The following is an 18,072-nucleotide window of genomic DNA, read 5'->3' as shown; positions in this document are numbered from 1 at the left end:
TAATTTTTGAATGGTCAATGAATATTCATTTTTAAAGTGTTTGACACTACTAACAATATCATCTCAGTTCCGTTAAAAGGAATTTTAACGAAAAGTTCCTTTATACGAATACATTATTTTAGTTGAAACGACCGTTTAACTGGTAGAAATGGGGGGACACGGACTGAAAGAAAGTTCATCAGTATAATAACATTCATTAAATAGAGTAGAAATACTGTTATTTTTGGAGTTTCTGATGTGATGTCCTAAATAATTACATTTTTTCCGCTTTCATTGCAAACGCAGGCTGAACTCTACGAGATTTATTAAAATAATGTACATAGTATTGTACACATTGAAAAGGTCTATAGAAAACTCCGCGATGGTATATTATGTCTATATCTTATGGATATCCCACAATATTTTTTTTTGTCATTTACTTTTAACTTTGCAAATAATATCTAATTTTGAAGCGATTTTAACCAATACGTCATTAGTCCTCATTCAATTTAATACTTTAGATACATTATTCATTTAATATAGATCTATATGGCCCTGTACAGCATATGATTTAAATCAACATTTTCGAAGATAATATTACAGATTTAAAAATTGCGGGACGTAGCATTTGACGGTACCGACCAATGCGGGCCACGGATAATAATGAATATAAGAAATTAAAAAAAAAAACCTTCTCCAAACAACTTCAAAAAGCAATGAAATAATATTTACTGCCTTTAAGTTCAAATAATTCCTAACTTGTGTAAAGTTATATTTTAGTCCATAATTATTTTTGTTGTCAAGGTGTGTCGGGGGACCGCTAATGATGATATTTTCACATAACGAACTGAATCGAGATAATCAGCGACTAGGCGGTTGTAGGTACAACAATTATTGACTAAAATATTACTTTACATTATTTGAACTTAAAAGCAGTAAATATTATTATAACATTCCTTTTTGAAGTTGTTTGGCGGTTTTTTTTTAATTTAATTTCAATTCATACTTTTTAAACTTGTGTTGGTCATAAGATAGTGCAGAATAATTCCTATCAACAGAATCATATTCTCATGATTACCATCTATCAATGTCCTTTTGGATAAGGCCGTTAATATGAGTCCAAACACTTTGAGTTCATACGAATCTAGTTCCTATAGAATCCAGGTGATGCTGCAGCAGCAGCATGTAAATATTTACTGTTTATCTACTTCTTACTGGTTGTCGCAGCTCAACTTCCCATTAATATGTGTATGCGTATATTGTAATTTGTATCCCACCAAAACATCAAATGTAAAAGGAGCCAACCAAAATATTGCATAGCTTTAATACTTCTGTCTTGATTGATTGCCAAGCCACTATAATAATTATAAAATAAAGAAATCTATTGACACATTTACTGAATGTTGATTTAAATTACAAAATAAGTAGAAGGCTTGGCTTGAATGTGATCTGAAAACTTTTTACGACAGAAGTATTAAAGCTATGCAATATTTTGCTTGGCTCCTTTTACATATTAAGTTTTGGTGGGATTTCATTTCCTTTTTGAAGGTTTTTTTTTCTTTTCGGGACCGGGACACGGGACCCGATGTTAACAATTAACAAGTCTTTGCTGTCTGTCCGTCGGCCATCCGTATGTCACCAGGCTGGATCTCGAGAACCGCAATAGCTAGATAGTTGCAATTTTCACAAATTATGTATTTGGTGTCGTATAAAAGCTAATAGTCTAATTAAAATAAAAAAATTATTAATAGGGGGCCTCATACATCAAACACGATTTTTTCCCCGTTTTTTGCTCTATATCCATAATGGTAACAGTAACGTTTTTAAAAATTTCAGAAAATAATGAACTATGTATTAACTTTAATAATTAACAATAAAAATTAAATAAACTCATTATTTAAGGGGAGCTCCCATACAAATTTACGGTACGGAACACTATGTACGCAAGTCCGACTCGCACTTGGCCATTTTCATAATTTTTTATTTAATTGTGAATAAAGATCTATCCGGGTACCAAATTTCAATGTTCTAACGGCCGTTCCCAATATTTGATCTATCTCTGGTTTTGCCCTACTAGAGATAGGAATAGCTCACAATTGACGTAAAATATATGTCTCTAATGTCTAATGTGAGTTATTCCTATCTGTAGTAGGGCCAAACCAGAGATAGATCAAATATTGGGAACCGCCGTAAGTCTGCTAGAAGTACCTTAGAATTTTGATGATCTGTCAGTCAGTGAGTGACAAAATGTAGTAACTTAATTAAACTATTTATCAATATTTCATGTAATTTGGAACTTAAACTAGTTTTAATATTTGCTTCTAGTGACCGAAATTCTAAATCCCTAGCTTTGTTATCATCAAAGATAAAGGGGTGTGAAAAAGCCGCGAACAGCTTCGTGAAAAATGTCACGAACTAGAATGAAATACAAAACCCATCAAACAACTACAAGTTGCTAACGGCCTTTCATGAACCACCCTGATTGTCCAGCACTCAGCAGGCTGATGGTGATGAGTTATAGCTAATAAATACTCTCGATCATGTCAGCTTTCAAACAAAAAAAAAAACTAGATCAAAATCGGTCCACCCGTTTGGATGTGACGATGCCACGGACAGATACACACACAGACAGACAGACACGCCAAACTTATAACACCCCTCTTTTTTGTCGGGGGTTAATAAATCAAAACTACTGAGTCGATTTTAATCATTTTTTCAGTAAGTGACATAGGTTATATATTTTATATCCGTGCGAAGCCAGGGCGGGTCGCTAGTTAAATATAAATTGTTATTGCTTCTAATCGGAGAGCAAGTTATTCTGATTATAAAATTATTGTATATCACAATAGGACGTTTTCAATGTAAAGCTATAAACATTTCCACTATAATTTATCATTCTTACTATCTTCGGATCTACTTAACATAGATAATAATTAGACATACCTGTCTGGACTAAAAAAATAAAATTAATTGATAAGAAAGAATATTATGAACTACTCATATTTTTTCACGTAACTCAAGTTAAGTTGTTATTCCTAGGGACTGTCGTGTGTGGGAATATATTATGTATGTATGGATGCTTGTTTCTCTTTCACGCAAAAACTACTGAATGGATTTTAATGAAACTTTACAATGCTATAGTTTATACATCAAAATAACACATGGGCTAGAAATTTAACCAATTTAGTGTTAAGTTTCTTTTAGGGTTCCGTATCCAAAGGGTAAAAACGGGACCCTATTACTAAGTCTTCGTTGTCTGTAGACGGACAGACAACGAAGACTTAGTAATAGGGTCCCGTTTTTACCCTATTACTAAGTCTTCGTTGTCTGTCCGTCTGTCTGTCTGTATGTCTGTCTATCTCCAGGCTGTAACTCAAGAACGGTAATAGCTAGAGACATGAAATTTTCACAGATTACGAGTATGTATATCTGTTGCCGCTATAACAACAAATACATAAAATAAAATTAATATTTAAGGGGGACTCCCATACAACAAACGTTACTTTTTTTTGGCTTTTTTGCTCTATATCTATGCGAAAACAATTTAATTGTGTATCTTCTTGCTATGTATTTACTCATAATATTGTTACTCAATTACTGTTTTGTTTTCCAGTAAAATAAAATAAAATAAATCAATAATGGCAACAGGTAGGTACATATTGTTTTCTCAAAGTCCTTAGTTATGTTACGTCAATGAAACGCCGAGATCCCGAGCAGACTGATTTATTAATTATTCACAATTACCCACAATACTACAAGTACCCACATTATACATAACACCTCCCTTCTTATTATACACTACACTTAAACATAAAAACTAATTGTAAGATTAACGTTAGAAGTTATAAAGTTTAACAACCATATCAGTTTCATAAACACTAGGTTTTTCAATAAAATATCATAAAGTGAAATAACAGTAAAAGATAACAAATACAGGAATTACAACTGTTTATAATTATTAATGTAGGTTATTTACCAGCGAAAAGTTAATACATATAATTATTAAACAGCACGAAGGTACCAAAAAAAGGGTAGATTAGACGTACAATACTTATATGAAACTTATGTCTTATGCATAATATTTTAATTACCTTTACAACTTTTACAAATAACAATTTTATTTTATACTTATTTACCTAACTTTATCTATTCTATCTAAGTAAATATTTTTTAATACTGTTTTTTTTTTTTTTTTTTTAATTAAATAAGGGGGCAAACGAGCAAACGGGTCACCTGATGGTAAGCAACTACCGTCGCCCATGGTCACTCGCAACATCAGAACAACACAACTACAAATACAACCGATAGAGGATGCAGAGTGAAGCAACATCTCGGCGTAATTCCAGGGGGTCCAAGCTGTTTGAAACACTATGGCAGTCAACAATTCGAGCAGCCCTTCGTTGGATACGATCCAGAGGGAGCAGTTGGTATTTTGGCGCCCCTGCCCAGAGATGAGAACAATATTCCATATGAGGCCGAACCTGCGCCTTGTAGAGTTGTAGGCGTTGGTCCGGACTGAAGTACTGTCTCGCTCTGTTAAGAACGCCAAGCTTCTTTGAAGCTAATTTGGCCTTACCCTCAAGATGATATCGGAACTGGACTTCGCTCGATATGTTGACGCCAAGTATCTCAATGCTAGGGGAGATGGTTAAAGATGTGCCCTCGAAACGAGGATAAACGACCATTGGTGACTTTTTAGTGGTGAACGCGCAGACTTGTGTCTTGGCGGGGTTGAATTGGACTAAGTTACGTCTACCCCATTCAGAGACCTTCTCCAATGAATTCTCCACCTTAGACACAAGTTCGTTTCGACTCTCAGTGACATTTTGCCGAGAAATATTAGGGGAGCCGGTATATACAGCATCACCTGTACTATCATCCGCATAGCAATGAATGCCTTTGGTTTGTAACATGTCATTGATATGCAGTATGAATAGAGTAGGCGATAGCACACAGCCCTGAGGGACACCAGCATTAACAGGCTGAGTTTCCGAGCATTCGCCGTCAACTACGACCTTTATGCTTCTGTCTGCTAAGAAACTAGTGACCCACTTACATAATTTCTCGGGTAGCCCGTATGATGGAAGCTTTGATAGCAGCGCTTTATGCCAAACCCGATCGAAGGCCTTCGCAATGTCCAAACTAACAGCCAATGCCTCTCCCTTCGACTCAATTGCCTGAGCCCAACTTTTGTCATTGCAAAGATATTAGAGTACTGTTTATTAACTTATGTTATATTTTTATTTATTTTTTGCAAGCATTGCATAGCCGCCTGCCGTCGGATGCGACCCCTAGATTCTCCCGGAGGTGACGGGACCTCATCTAGGTCATCCCTCGCCAAGTTGGACACCGGCGGGGACCGAACACCGGTCGCAGACGCCTCCTCGTATTCATCTCCACTATCCTCCCCCTCGACGTTCACTTCCGGCCCATCGGGTGTTTTAATTTTGGTCAAAGAAAAACGCGATGGACGACTTTTATTGGCCACTAATTGGTCGATGTGCCTCTTATGCACCTGGCCGTCGTTCGCCTTAACCGCATAAGACACGGGGCTCTCTCGGTCGAGCACGACGCCCTCGGACCATTTCCGGTTGCGGCGGGAGTAATCTCTAAACAGGACGGCATCCCCGGGCGCGACACCCCGCGGGCGGGCGTCGCGGCGCCGCTCGCTAACGAGCTGCCGGTCCCGGACCAGCTCCTCCGTGTCGGGGCGCAGCAGGTCGAGGCGCCCGCGCAACCGCCGCCCCAGCAATGCCACGGCCGGCTCGCGACCGGTCGTGTGGTGCACAGTATTCCTATACGTAAATAAAAACCTACTGAGAGCGGTATCATCATCTACGTTATCGACGATAGCCTTTTTTAACGCTCGTTTTACCGACCGCACGGCATTCTCGGCCGCGCCGTTGCTGGCGGGGTGGTACGGAGCGGTAAGCGTGTGCCTGATTCCGTTTCTTTTAAAATAAACCGCCAACTCCGCCGAAGTAAAAGGAGGCCCGTTGTCGCTAACGACTCTTTTCGGAAGGCCGAAACGAGCAAATATTTTTCTAAAACTAGAAATGAGCATCGCCGCGGACGTGCTACCGACTCTCTCGGCCTCGATCCACTTGGAATGCGCATCGATAATAATAAGATAGTACTTGTTATTGAACGGTCCTAAATAATCGACGTTGAGACGCGACCGCGGCTCGGCCGGCCAGGGCCACGAGTGCAGCGGCGCGGGCGGCGGCGCGGGCGGCGGCGCGGGCGGCGGCGCGGGCCGGACCGCGCGGCACGCGGCGCACTCCCGCGCCGTGCGCTCGATGTCCTCGTCCAACCGATATTCTACTTCCCGTATCGATTTCAAATTTACACTTAAAATTATCATTAACGATCAATTTAATATAGTAGGGCCCGTCGCTGTCGCCCCCCGACACTAAGTTATAAAAGTAGTTTTCTTCCTCCTCGCTATCACTGTCAACATTATTAATAAAGTACTGACCTTTCGAAGTCGACATACCGGAGGATCGATCGTTATCACTCCTGTTCAGGCACATCACCTTTAAGTGACCTTCGACACCGCACAAATCACACGTAAAGTTTTTATATCGACACTTATTCGGCGCGTGAGTAGCCTTCCCGCAGCGTGCACACGGCGCCCGCGCACCGCTCAGCCCCGCACCGCCGGAACTCGAACCCGCGCGGCCGCCGCCCGGCGCCGCACCACCACCGCCGCCCGCGCCGCCGCGCCCGGGCGCTCGCACCCGCACCTGGCCGCCGCCGCTGACGCGGTGCAGCGCGTCGTGTCCCGCGCCTCCTCCGCTTGCCGAAGAGCTCGCCGTGATCGCGTGCCTCTCCGCCGCCTCGAGCGCGCTCGCCAGTTCCACGGCCCTCTTGTAGTCGATGTTTTTCTCCGCGAACAATCTCGAACGCATTTCCTCGCTGTATAATCCGGAAACGAACTGATCTCGAAGGTTCTCTTCGAGCTTCGTCCCGAAGTTACAGGTTTTAGCCAAATGCTTTAATCCTTGAAGGTACAAGCGAATGCTTTCTCCCTGCTGCTGCGTTCTTTGTCGAAAAATATGTCTCTCGGCTATCTCAGACTTCTCAGGCTCCAGATGAACTTTGAGAAGAGTAACGAGTTCATCGAACGTTTTATTTTCAGGATGAGCGGGGGAACACAAATCGCACAATAGATTGTAGCACTCACTACCTACTAAGGTTAACAACGTGGCCACCTTGAGACTGTCATCGATTTTGTTTAGCGAGATAAACTGATTTACGCGACGCACATAACTGTCCCAATTTTGTGATTCCACGGAAAACGGTTCAATTTTACCGATAGGCATTATTACCACGAATTGCACTTATAATTTATAGCAAATACCGACTGCGCCAATGTTACGTCAATGAAACGCCGAGATCCCGAGCAGACTGATTTATTAATTATTCACAATTACCCACAATACTACAAGTACCCACATTATACATAACAAGTTATAATATGTGTAGGTACTTTAATATAATTCAATAATAGTAAGTATTAAAATAAAATAAAAAATTAAGGACTCCCATACAAAAAACACATTTTTTGGCCTGATTTTGCTTTATAATGGTACGGAACTACACTTGGCCGATTATTTTTATTTTCAACGATTTCTCCGCCGTTTGTCAACCGATTTTAATTTTTTTTTCTTTTGGTGTATAGCGGATCATCCCAATATAGTATCATGTTCACAAAAGTGGTGACCTGATGATGTGTTCCGTGACGCTCGCTTCATTCCGGAGTCTCCCCCGGAACCTTCCGTAAACCACATCAGTCGGCCAGAATTCCTCCGCTTCAAAGGTCGGGAGAAGATGCGTCGGTACTCTCACCACAAATGAACTGAAGTTGACCTTATGGCGAGACTGCAGACGCTCGACCCTCAAGTGGAGGTATGTCTTATTACTGAGACTTCGATGTCTGTCCGTCTGTCTGTCTCCAGGCTGTATCTCAAGATCCACTATAGCTAGACCTCTAAAATTTTCACAGATTGTGTATTTCTGGTGCCGCCAATACTAAAAACAATATAAATTTAATATTTCGGGGGAGCTCTCATACAACAAACGTGATTTTTTACTATTTTTTCCTTTTGATAATAATAGATGTCGCTGCTTGTCGTCTACATCGCGATATAGCTTGCCCGAACAGTTTCATATAGTTGTTAATGCACTCTAATCGACAAGAAATGTCACTGTTGGGCACCTACATCGCGCTATCGATGACGCGAAGATGTTTGGTGTAGCCTTTTAACTTTCGAAGCAATTTTTTTTAACTAACCGTTAACCGATGTTGTTTGCATTAAAATATATTTTAAGACATACTCTACTAATTATCTCAAAATTGCTAATCAATCTGTTTCAAGTTTAAGTAAACTTGCAATAGATTGATAGTTAACTAATTATTATAATTAATTAAATATTCTTATTAATTAAATATTTGCAAAGAAATGCTAAGACTACGACTATTCTTTGAATTTACGTACCCAAAGGGTAAAAACGGGACCCTATTACTAAAACTTCGTTGTCTTTCCGTCTATCCGTCTGTCCGTCTGTCTGTCTGTCTCTAGGCTGTAACTCAAACACGGTAATAGCTAGAGAGTTGAAGTTTTCACAGATTATGTATATCTATTGAAGCTGTAACAACAAATACTAAAAAATATATATTGAAGGGGGGCTCCCATACAACAAACGTGATTTTTTTGGCCTTTTTTGCTCTATATCAATAATGGCAACAGGTAGGTACTTGAATTTTTTTCAAAGTCCTTATTTATATATCTACTTTAACATTTAATAATAATATTAAAATAAAATAAAAAATTAAGGGGGGCTCCCATACAAAAAACACAAATTTTTGCCTAATTTTGCTCTATAATGGTACGGATATAGGTTAAGTTGGGTTTGACATTTTTTTGTTGTTTTAGTGCTAATATCATGTTACATACCAAATTTCAGCTTTCTAAGACTTCAGGAAGTACCCTAACACTTTTGATGATCGGTGAGTCAGTGACCAAATTGTGGGTTTTGGACACCTATAAAATCTAAAGTATAATAGTTACGATATTCAAACTTTGCGCATTTAATAACTATACCCATGTCACTATATCATAAAAAATTCAACTACCTGGCATTATTTAAACCAAAGTTACGAGGGCTCAAAAATACGACGAAACGTTTCGAGAAAAGGTAGGTAGTGCCCTTGCGCGCTTCGCTTGGCTCATCTTGGCGGGGGCACTCCCGTGCCCCCAGATTAAGTAACAAGCTAATTTTTTGTGAGTAGCTACATTTTGATAAGACGAGCAACATTTTTATTTTCGAAAAATATCGAAAGTGGTAGCTAACAGAGATAGAAAGGATTTCATACTTTGACTTGATGGTCATAAAATATGGATTGTTTTATATTTTGTAGCATCTTAAATTAAATAACTATACCTACCTACCAATATACAAAAAATCTGCTAGTTAGGGTTCCGTTTTAGGTACAGTTTGTAGTCAACCAAGTTTTGTTGATTGCTACTCACAGAAAATTAGTTTGTTAGTAATAACAAAAAAAATTGTTCTAGGGCTCCCTGACTATAAATACGAGTATGTTACGTAAATTATTTAAACATTAATTGACACAAGAATTTGAACACAGCTCTTAGATAGGAAGGTCGAGCCTCTATTTTAGATAATTTAAGCAGATTGATTTAACGAAGATATTAAGAGAAGAACTCAAATGTATGATTTATATTAATTTACTGATTTTCATTACAAATGACACCATCGTGAATTATGCTAGCTGCTAGCTTATTTCTCTAGATTCATATTTTGTACTTCAACTGAATATGAAAAAAAAATTATACATACCTGGAGAGACCATTAAATTCCAAGCGTTGCCTATAATGAAATGACGCTTTGGTCCAGGTATTTTAAGAATTATTCGTGCTTTAGCATTATAATTAAATAATAGATTGATAATTAAAAGCAGTGCAGCAATTCCAAGTAAAAAGTACAACATTTTAAAATAACTTCTCTGAAGTTGTAGGATAAGCTTTTACACGTAGCATTTAGAGGTATAAGGATTTTAATGCAAAAGGAAATGATAATAGTATGCTTATCGAAATCACAATACTTATCTAAGCGGACTCCGAGACGATCAATTTAATTGTGCAATATCACAATTTTTGACGTGGGAGAGCCATGCTTCGGCACGAATGGGTCGGCTCGACCGGAAAAATACCACGGGCTCACAGAATACCGACGTGAAACAGCGCTTGCACTGTGTTTCGCCGAGTGAGTGAATTTACCGGAGGCCCAATCCTCTACCCTTTTCCCTCCCCTACCCTCCCCTATTACCCTATTCCCTCTTAAAAGGCCGGCAACGCACCTGCAGCTCTTCAGATGCTGCGAGTGCCCATCGGCGACGGAAGTTGCATTCCATCAGTTGACCCGTTTGCTCGTTTGCCCCTTTATTTCATAAAAAAAATATTATGGACGGTCTAGGTTTAATAATGAACGAGATTTCAATCTCGTTGTCGAATATAAGTCGTTGAATAAACATTGTGTGTGATATTTCGCAATAAAATTGATCTTCTAGGAGCCCGCTAACTATAAAAACGTTTAGGTACCACTCGTCATTGGTATAATTTGCGTAATCGTTTTAATCGGGAGAAGCGAGGTCATCAGTAACAACTAACAACAGGTGGTATGTTTATATTGTTAGCATAGTGGCCACCCTGCAGCTAGGATGGCAACACCAATTTGCTGATGACAACACTGTGGGGAAAAGCGCCTATTTATGTCGTTGCATGATCATTTAACTCCCTCTTTTTCGGTAAGGCGCTTTGGTAAGGGGAAACTCTGCCCGATTGAGTAGTCAATTCCTAAATTAGTAGCCATCTTGTTAATTTGTGTTATTTTGTTGCTTGATGAATATTTGATTAATTGATTAATTTGTTAGTTTAGTTTTAGTAGAAATTGTTTAATTAATTTGTTAGTTTAGTTTTAGAGCATTAGTATTCGTTTTAGATGGTTATTAGTTGTAAGATAATAAAACGCCGTATGGCAAATGTGTATTTGTTTTAATGATTCCCTCAGAATCTTTCTAAGAATATGTTATATTAATACGAGTAGGTATATGTACTAAGTTAAAGCAAGACAGTCGCGATTATTATAAAACATTGTTGCATAATAATAAAAATCAACTAAATTTAGGCTGCATAGCTACCCTTTATAAAAATTAATAGTTGACATTGTTTTTTTCATTCCATATTCATATTCTACTAGCTGTTGCCCGCGACTTCGTCCGCGTCAACATAAAATAATAATTAATAACAAACATGGATAGTCGGCCCCTTTTTAGAGTTTCGTAACTAAAAGGTAAAAATAAGTATTGTAAAACCTTTTTATACCACAATTAAATATATTATGTATGGCTTCGCCATTTTGCTACCATCGCGGAGGAGGAGGTGAAATTAGGGTCAGTAGATTTAAGCCGTGAAGAAGCTTGGCTCTACATAAGGTCGCATATCTTTTTCGCAGGGTAAACCTTATGTGATCGTCTCGGCAACATTTAAAAAGAAATGTTTTTGGTGGGATATTAGTTCTTTTTGTAAGAGGGTTCTTGTAAGTACTTATTTAAAGGTTTTTTAGTTACTGTCCACAATCCCGTGCAAACTCATTGTGCTAATTCATAAAATTAGTATCCCATCAAAAACATCCTGCAAAAAAAACTAAGTCTCGCAACTCAGTTTTTTACCGACTTCCAAAAAGGAGGAGGTTATACGTTCGGCTGTATGTATCTTTTTTTTTTCGAAGATTTTGTGATCCGATTTTCAAAATTCTTTTTGTGTTGTATAGGGTTTAACTCGAATTTGGTACCATGTTCACGAAAGTGGTGATCTGATGATGGAATCCTGGAGGAATCGAGGGGACTCCTTGAAATTTGTATGGAAACATATAGTGATTTCAATTTTTTCTGAAGCATTTGAGGTAAATGCTACCAAAAAGTAAGATTTTGCACCAGGTTATACCCTACATCCGAAGGTAACCAACAGAACTTTTGAATCCTTATAAATACAGGTTCGGGGATTTCGGCGTTGTTTAAACAACTGAAAGCATAAACCAACACATCAATTTATTTTATCATCATCATCAAAATCATAATTATTACATTATGACCCAATTATTGATGCTTTTCGTGATATTTTGCATCGAAGCAGATGTTTTTGATGATTATTTCGCTGTTTGTGGACCGATTTTCAAAATTCTTGTGTTGTTGTATAGGGTATAATCTTGATTTTGTATAATAATTACGAAAGTGGTGAGCTGATGATGGGATCTATGATAATCGAGGGAAATCCTTGAAATTTATCAAAAGACTCATAGTGGTTAAAATGTTGTTTCTAGTAACTTAAACATACGTTACGAACAAGAGAAAGTTCATACGAAGGTGTCTCTTGGTCCAAAGGCACTGAACAGAACTCCTGAACCTTTAAAGATAAAAGTTTTTAAATTGCAGCATCGCTTAGATAACTGCAAGCATTTACCACAATTTCGCTTACAGTAACATAATGTGAATAGTTAACATTCGTAGTGGTTATTTACGCATAAAGCCTTCCATCTTGTAGATAACTAAAAAGAGTGAAAATATTATTTTTAACAAAAAATTAAAACCGACTTCCGAAGTGAAAACAATAATAATATGAACTAAAACGTATTAAATAACTCTTACTCTATAATAGTACCTTTTTCAGAATTCGTCTAAATCTCAACTATTTCTGTACATACTACAGTCTTCATTACTTTGAAGTCGGTACTAGTCCCAAAAGCTTCAGATATTCTGACATTGATAATATTAGCTGGTACCGACTTGAAATAATGAAGACTGTAGTATGTACAGAAATAGTTGAGATTTAGACGAATTCTGAAAAAGGCACTATTATAGAGAAAGAGTTATTTAATACGTTTTAGTTCATATTTTTATTGTTTTTACCTTGGAAGTCGGTTTTAATTTTTTGTTAAAAATAATAATATACCGTAAAAATTGATGAGATCCATGTAATACCAAGTCGGTTAATTTATTCAGTCCCTACCTAGGAGACCTGCTGTCTTAAGTTATTACGTCAGTTATTATCATATCAATATTAAAAATCTTTTACGTTTTAAATAAATACATCAACTCGGACATCGCATGATTAGATTGTTTAGTATAACACTATACAGTATCACACAGCACTACGGGCCTGCATCAATCGCATGGAGCGCAATTGTCTAAACAATCTAATTGTGGGGGACCAGCTTCCGCTACTTCCCCTTAGATCGCCTAGGTGATGATGATTGCTGGATGGAGATGAATAATTAAAACACTTTTTCAGTCTTGTTCCAGGTAGCAAGCACACAGTAGTTCCTGCTGGGCAACGTTGGAGAACGAGTGCCGTACTATGTCGGCCGACCCATATTTATATCGGCCCCGGGACCCAGCTTCTAGAATTTTTCATGCCTCACTCTCTCGGAAGGAAAATTTATTGAATTTTCATGAAAATTATACATTATTTTATGAAACATACATTGGTTTTATTTGTACAATTCTCTAAGCTATAATTTTACATATGAAACATGTTCGTGCCGACCTCCGTAATCGAAATAATTGCAAAAATCTATTTTATTAAAAGCTTTTATTAAACTTGCTCTGTATGTATGTAAGTATGTATGTTACGGTGGAATTTTGGACCTCAATTTTGAAGTAGATAATATATTTTTAACCGATTGAGCTGAAATTTTGCATACTCGTTTAGTTTGGATGACCATGCACGATATGGTCGACCATCCAAGATGGCGAAATAATTATTTTCTATGCAGTCCTACAATATGGATATTAAATGACAGGGTTTTAGGGAATGTAATATCATTCTTCATCCAACATGGCGGCTCATCCAAGATAGGGGAATAGTTATTTTTTATGCACTTCTGCAATATGGATATCAAATGAAAGGGCTCATTGAAAGTAACTCGAAAACTAATGTCATAGTGTCATTTTACATCCAATATGGCGGCTCATCCAAGATAGGGGAATAGTTATTTTTAATGCACTTCTGCAATATGGATATCAAAATATGAAAAGGCTGATTGAGAGTAACTCGGAAACGAATGTAATGTCATTCTTATTCAATATTTTCGTCTTCTCTTGCAAACGTTCAATCTCTAATTTATCAGAAAGGTTACCGTATCTAGTGTATTTCCTGTGGTTAGTCTAGTATATTTAAGTTTGAGTAATTTAATAAGCTCTTTGGAGAACCAGATAGGGTGGTCTCTGCTGGTCTTTACTAAGTATGTAGGTATGTATTTTTTGCAGAGATCTGAAATGATACTATAAAATCTATGCAATGTGCGGCTTAGGGGAGACTGATTGAAAGAGAGTTGTCTCTGCGAAATATGTTTAATAACTGACTTAATAACTAATAACATTAACTTATATAGGACGGAGGCGATACACACACTACACCTCCCCCGTTTAAAAAAAAAATTCAAAAGATTACACACTAAAGATATATTATACTTACTTACTACTTTTTTTTTACTCCTTATAAGACTAATATACTTAAGTAATATTAGCTCTTCATTATACTAAAATAATAAGTACTTACTTAACTTCTCTAATCTTACATTTTTTTTATAAACTTTTGTTATTTTTTTTTTCAAATTCTTATAGTCATAAATCTTACTCTAACTAACGCCATAAATACAAATCTGTTTTCTTTGTTTAAAATTATTTCTACTTATACTTCAGTGATGGGTGATTGACGACGAAATTTTTAATAATCAAAAATTGAACATCACCCATTTCAAATTTTTAATAAGAATATGTATTGAACATAAAACATTTCCTCACTTTTTAAATATTTTTTTTTTTCACATGGTTACTTTGCCTTTAAATTTTTAACTAACCACCATTTATAGCGCGTGCAAATACAGAGATGGTAGGTAATAATTGTGAGTACAAAAGGATGTTGTTTTTATGTGTTATGCCTTGTCGTTGTTTATTCATTTGCCTTACATGCTTGGCTTATTTTTACAATAATATCATGTAGGTGCAAAGTTTTTTTTTTTTTTCATAACACATTTACAATGATTTGGCGTGTTTATTGCCGGTTACGTTAGGTTAGGTTAGGTTAGGTTTTTTTTTTTTTGCCATCCCCCTAACAGTATCAGGGCTTGTTTTTTTAATTTTTTGCTCTTTTATATCTTTTTTCTTTTTTAAATACTCTTATAACTAGTGATTACAATTTCTTATTTTTATTGATTGTTTTCTTACAATTGTTTTCGTCATGTTCTTATCTATTACATATGTTTTTATTACAAAAGTAATTTCGTCAACCCTATACAGTAATTTATACTTCTAGTACATGTCAAATATCATAGTTATTGGTAATAAGCAAAAAATTTGTACATTAAGTAATAAGCACTATAACATTATACACAGTCAATAAAATACATGAAAATTCAGCAATTACAAATAAAACCCAATTAAATTAAATACTCAATAATAATTTCAATAAAATTCAATATGTCAAAAGTAAAACGATAAATCTACGGCACAACATTCAACTAACCCTAATATCACAGTAAAGCCTACAACTAACATCACACTAATTTATCACAGTTAATCTTATTTACATATTGAACAATATATTTACAAAAAGAGAGAAATATATTCCTCTTTTTTCCCCCCAGGATGGAAGGCAGGTTCTCACCCGTCATCGATGTGCCCAATTTCTGCTCAATGTCATATCTATTGCTTGCAAAAATTGGGCACTCGAGTAACAGGTGAGGAACCGTCTCCTCAACTCCGGGCTGACACGAACACGACGGATCCCCCTTCAACTTGAATCTGTTCAAGTAGAAGGCGAATCCGCCGTGGCCAGTCAGTATCTGTGTTGTGTGATGTGTAATGTCTATTTTCTTGACTATTTTGTGTGCAGCAGCAGCGCTTGGGAAAAAGAGCTTTGTGACTCCGGCCGTCCCTCCCACTTCGTATCTCCTGTCCCATTCCCCAACCGTATCCTCTCTTAGGATACGCTTGACGAATGAAACAGGACACAGATCGTAGTCGGGCTTCCTCTTCGAGCCCAGAGCGGCCTCCTTGGCTAACTCGTCTACTCTCTCATTCCCTCTCAACCCTGCGTGCGTCTTAATCCAAAACAAGGAGACCTCCCGCCTCTGCAGAGCAGCTTTTCGGAGGGCAGCCCTTGTTTGCACTGCCAGGGGGTGAGGGGAACTGAGAGTGACTGCCTGGAGCGCCGATCTAGAATCGCTAAGGATACCGACCTTTGCCATTCCACTCTTGCAGGCTTCATTTACAGCTCTTTGGAGCGCTAGAAGTTCGACTTGGTAGACGGTGCAATACGGCGGCAGTGCAAGCTTGACGGCCTTCGTCTCGGCCTCACCCTTCCATATGGAGAGTGCGGCTCCGACTCGACCCTCAATCTTGCTGCCGTCCGTATAGATCCTATGGACGTGGCTGATACCACGTCAGCATATGAGTCCTCATCTACCAACCCGAACCTCAGCTCTACCTGCTCTGCCGGATGTGGGTCCTCAATCGCAGGAGCTATTCGCTCCACCTCCCTGTCTCTCAATACCGGGTGTGGTACTCCCTTCTTGGCCTCATAAAGCCTCGTTGCTTCGAGTATTCTGAGGTCAAGAGGGAGTATCCCAGCCAACAGCATTGCAGAGTTCAGGGAGACAGTTCGATATGCTCTGCAGATCTTCTGGGCAAAACCCCGTTGAACGGAGTTGAGCCGTTTTTGGACCCCCATCTTTTCCGCGGTGGGTGCCCACGCTGCTGCTGCATACAGAATAGTCGGCTCTACTACGGCAATATATATGGTCTTAACTATCTGGGGGTTAAGCGTTGAATGTCAGGCCACTGTCAATCGTAAGGCCCAGTTATTTTACATTGTCATGATATTTCAAGTCAACACCCCCCCATAACGAGTCGCGGCACATCATATTTTAATTTACGTGTCGATATTAATGCGCAGGTTATATGGTGGGCAAATTTCAGCTTGTTTAGTTCCCCCCATTTCCTAATTTTCTCCAACACTGCGTTCGCCTTCTGCTCTATTTCCAGGGCCGTATTCCCTTCAAAAACTAATACAATGTCATCTGCGAACGCCTGGTTAAACACATTCATATCCTCTAGCAAAGTTAGCAGGGGATCCAACAAGAGGTCCCACAGGATTGGTCCACCGATGGACCCCTGTACGCACCCCTTGTCGGTCCCCCTGCTCACTTCCACACCAGCATATCTAACATTCACACTCCTTCCGCTCAAGTAGCTGCTGAACACCCGTCTCAGGTTCCCCGGACACCCAGCTTCAGCCAACCGAACCTTTATGGCCGGCCACCAAGCACTATCGAAGGCCCCCTCTATGTCCAGTGATACCACAACAGAAATTTTCTTCTCTTCCCTCAGCTTTCTGATGTGGTTCACTAACCTATAGAGGGCGTCTTCGGTGCTCCTTTGGGGCATGAAGCCATACTGGTTGGGGCTAATTTTGGGCAGCAGGTAGAACCTAAGTCGGGCAACCAGCATCTTCTTGAAGATTTTGCCGAGAACAGGAAGGAGGCCGATCGGTCGATAGGCTTTTGGTACCCGGTATGATTCCTTGCCCGGCTTTCTCAGCACCACCACCTATTCAGCAGGGCAAGGAACCATTCCGGGTTACAATCCGGGTTAGGTTAGGTTAGGTTAGGTTAGGTTAGGTTAGGTTAGGTTAGGTTAGGTTAGGTTCCCCCCGATGGTTGCACGCCTTGTCGTGGCGGTGGGGCTTAGTAACCGCGGCTTGGACAACCGCGGTGAAGCGAAGAGGCAACCAGGGCCGGCCGGTGTCGCCGCCTGGCCCGAGGAGGGCGCTCCCAGCGGACTGGAGGAGTCCGCTGCGGATGCGCACCGAGGTGGGGCCGCAGAGGAAGAGGCAAGTAGGTATTACGGTGCGCCGCTTGCCCTATCCTCTGCGGCCGAGGACGGATCGCGGAGGGGAGAGGCATTGTGGTAGGTTGCCGCTTTCCCTACCCCCCCTGCGAGCTGGCGGG

The sequence above is a fragment of the Aricia agestis genome, chromosome 7 (genome assembly GCF_905147365.1).
Source record: "Aricia agestis chromosome 7, ilAriAges1.1, whole genome shotgun sequence".
Lineage (NCBI taxonomy): Eukaryota > Metazoa > Arthropoda > Insecta > Lepidoptera > Lycaenidae > Aricia > Aricia agestis.
This window is presented reverse-complemented; position numbering follows the sequence as displayed.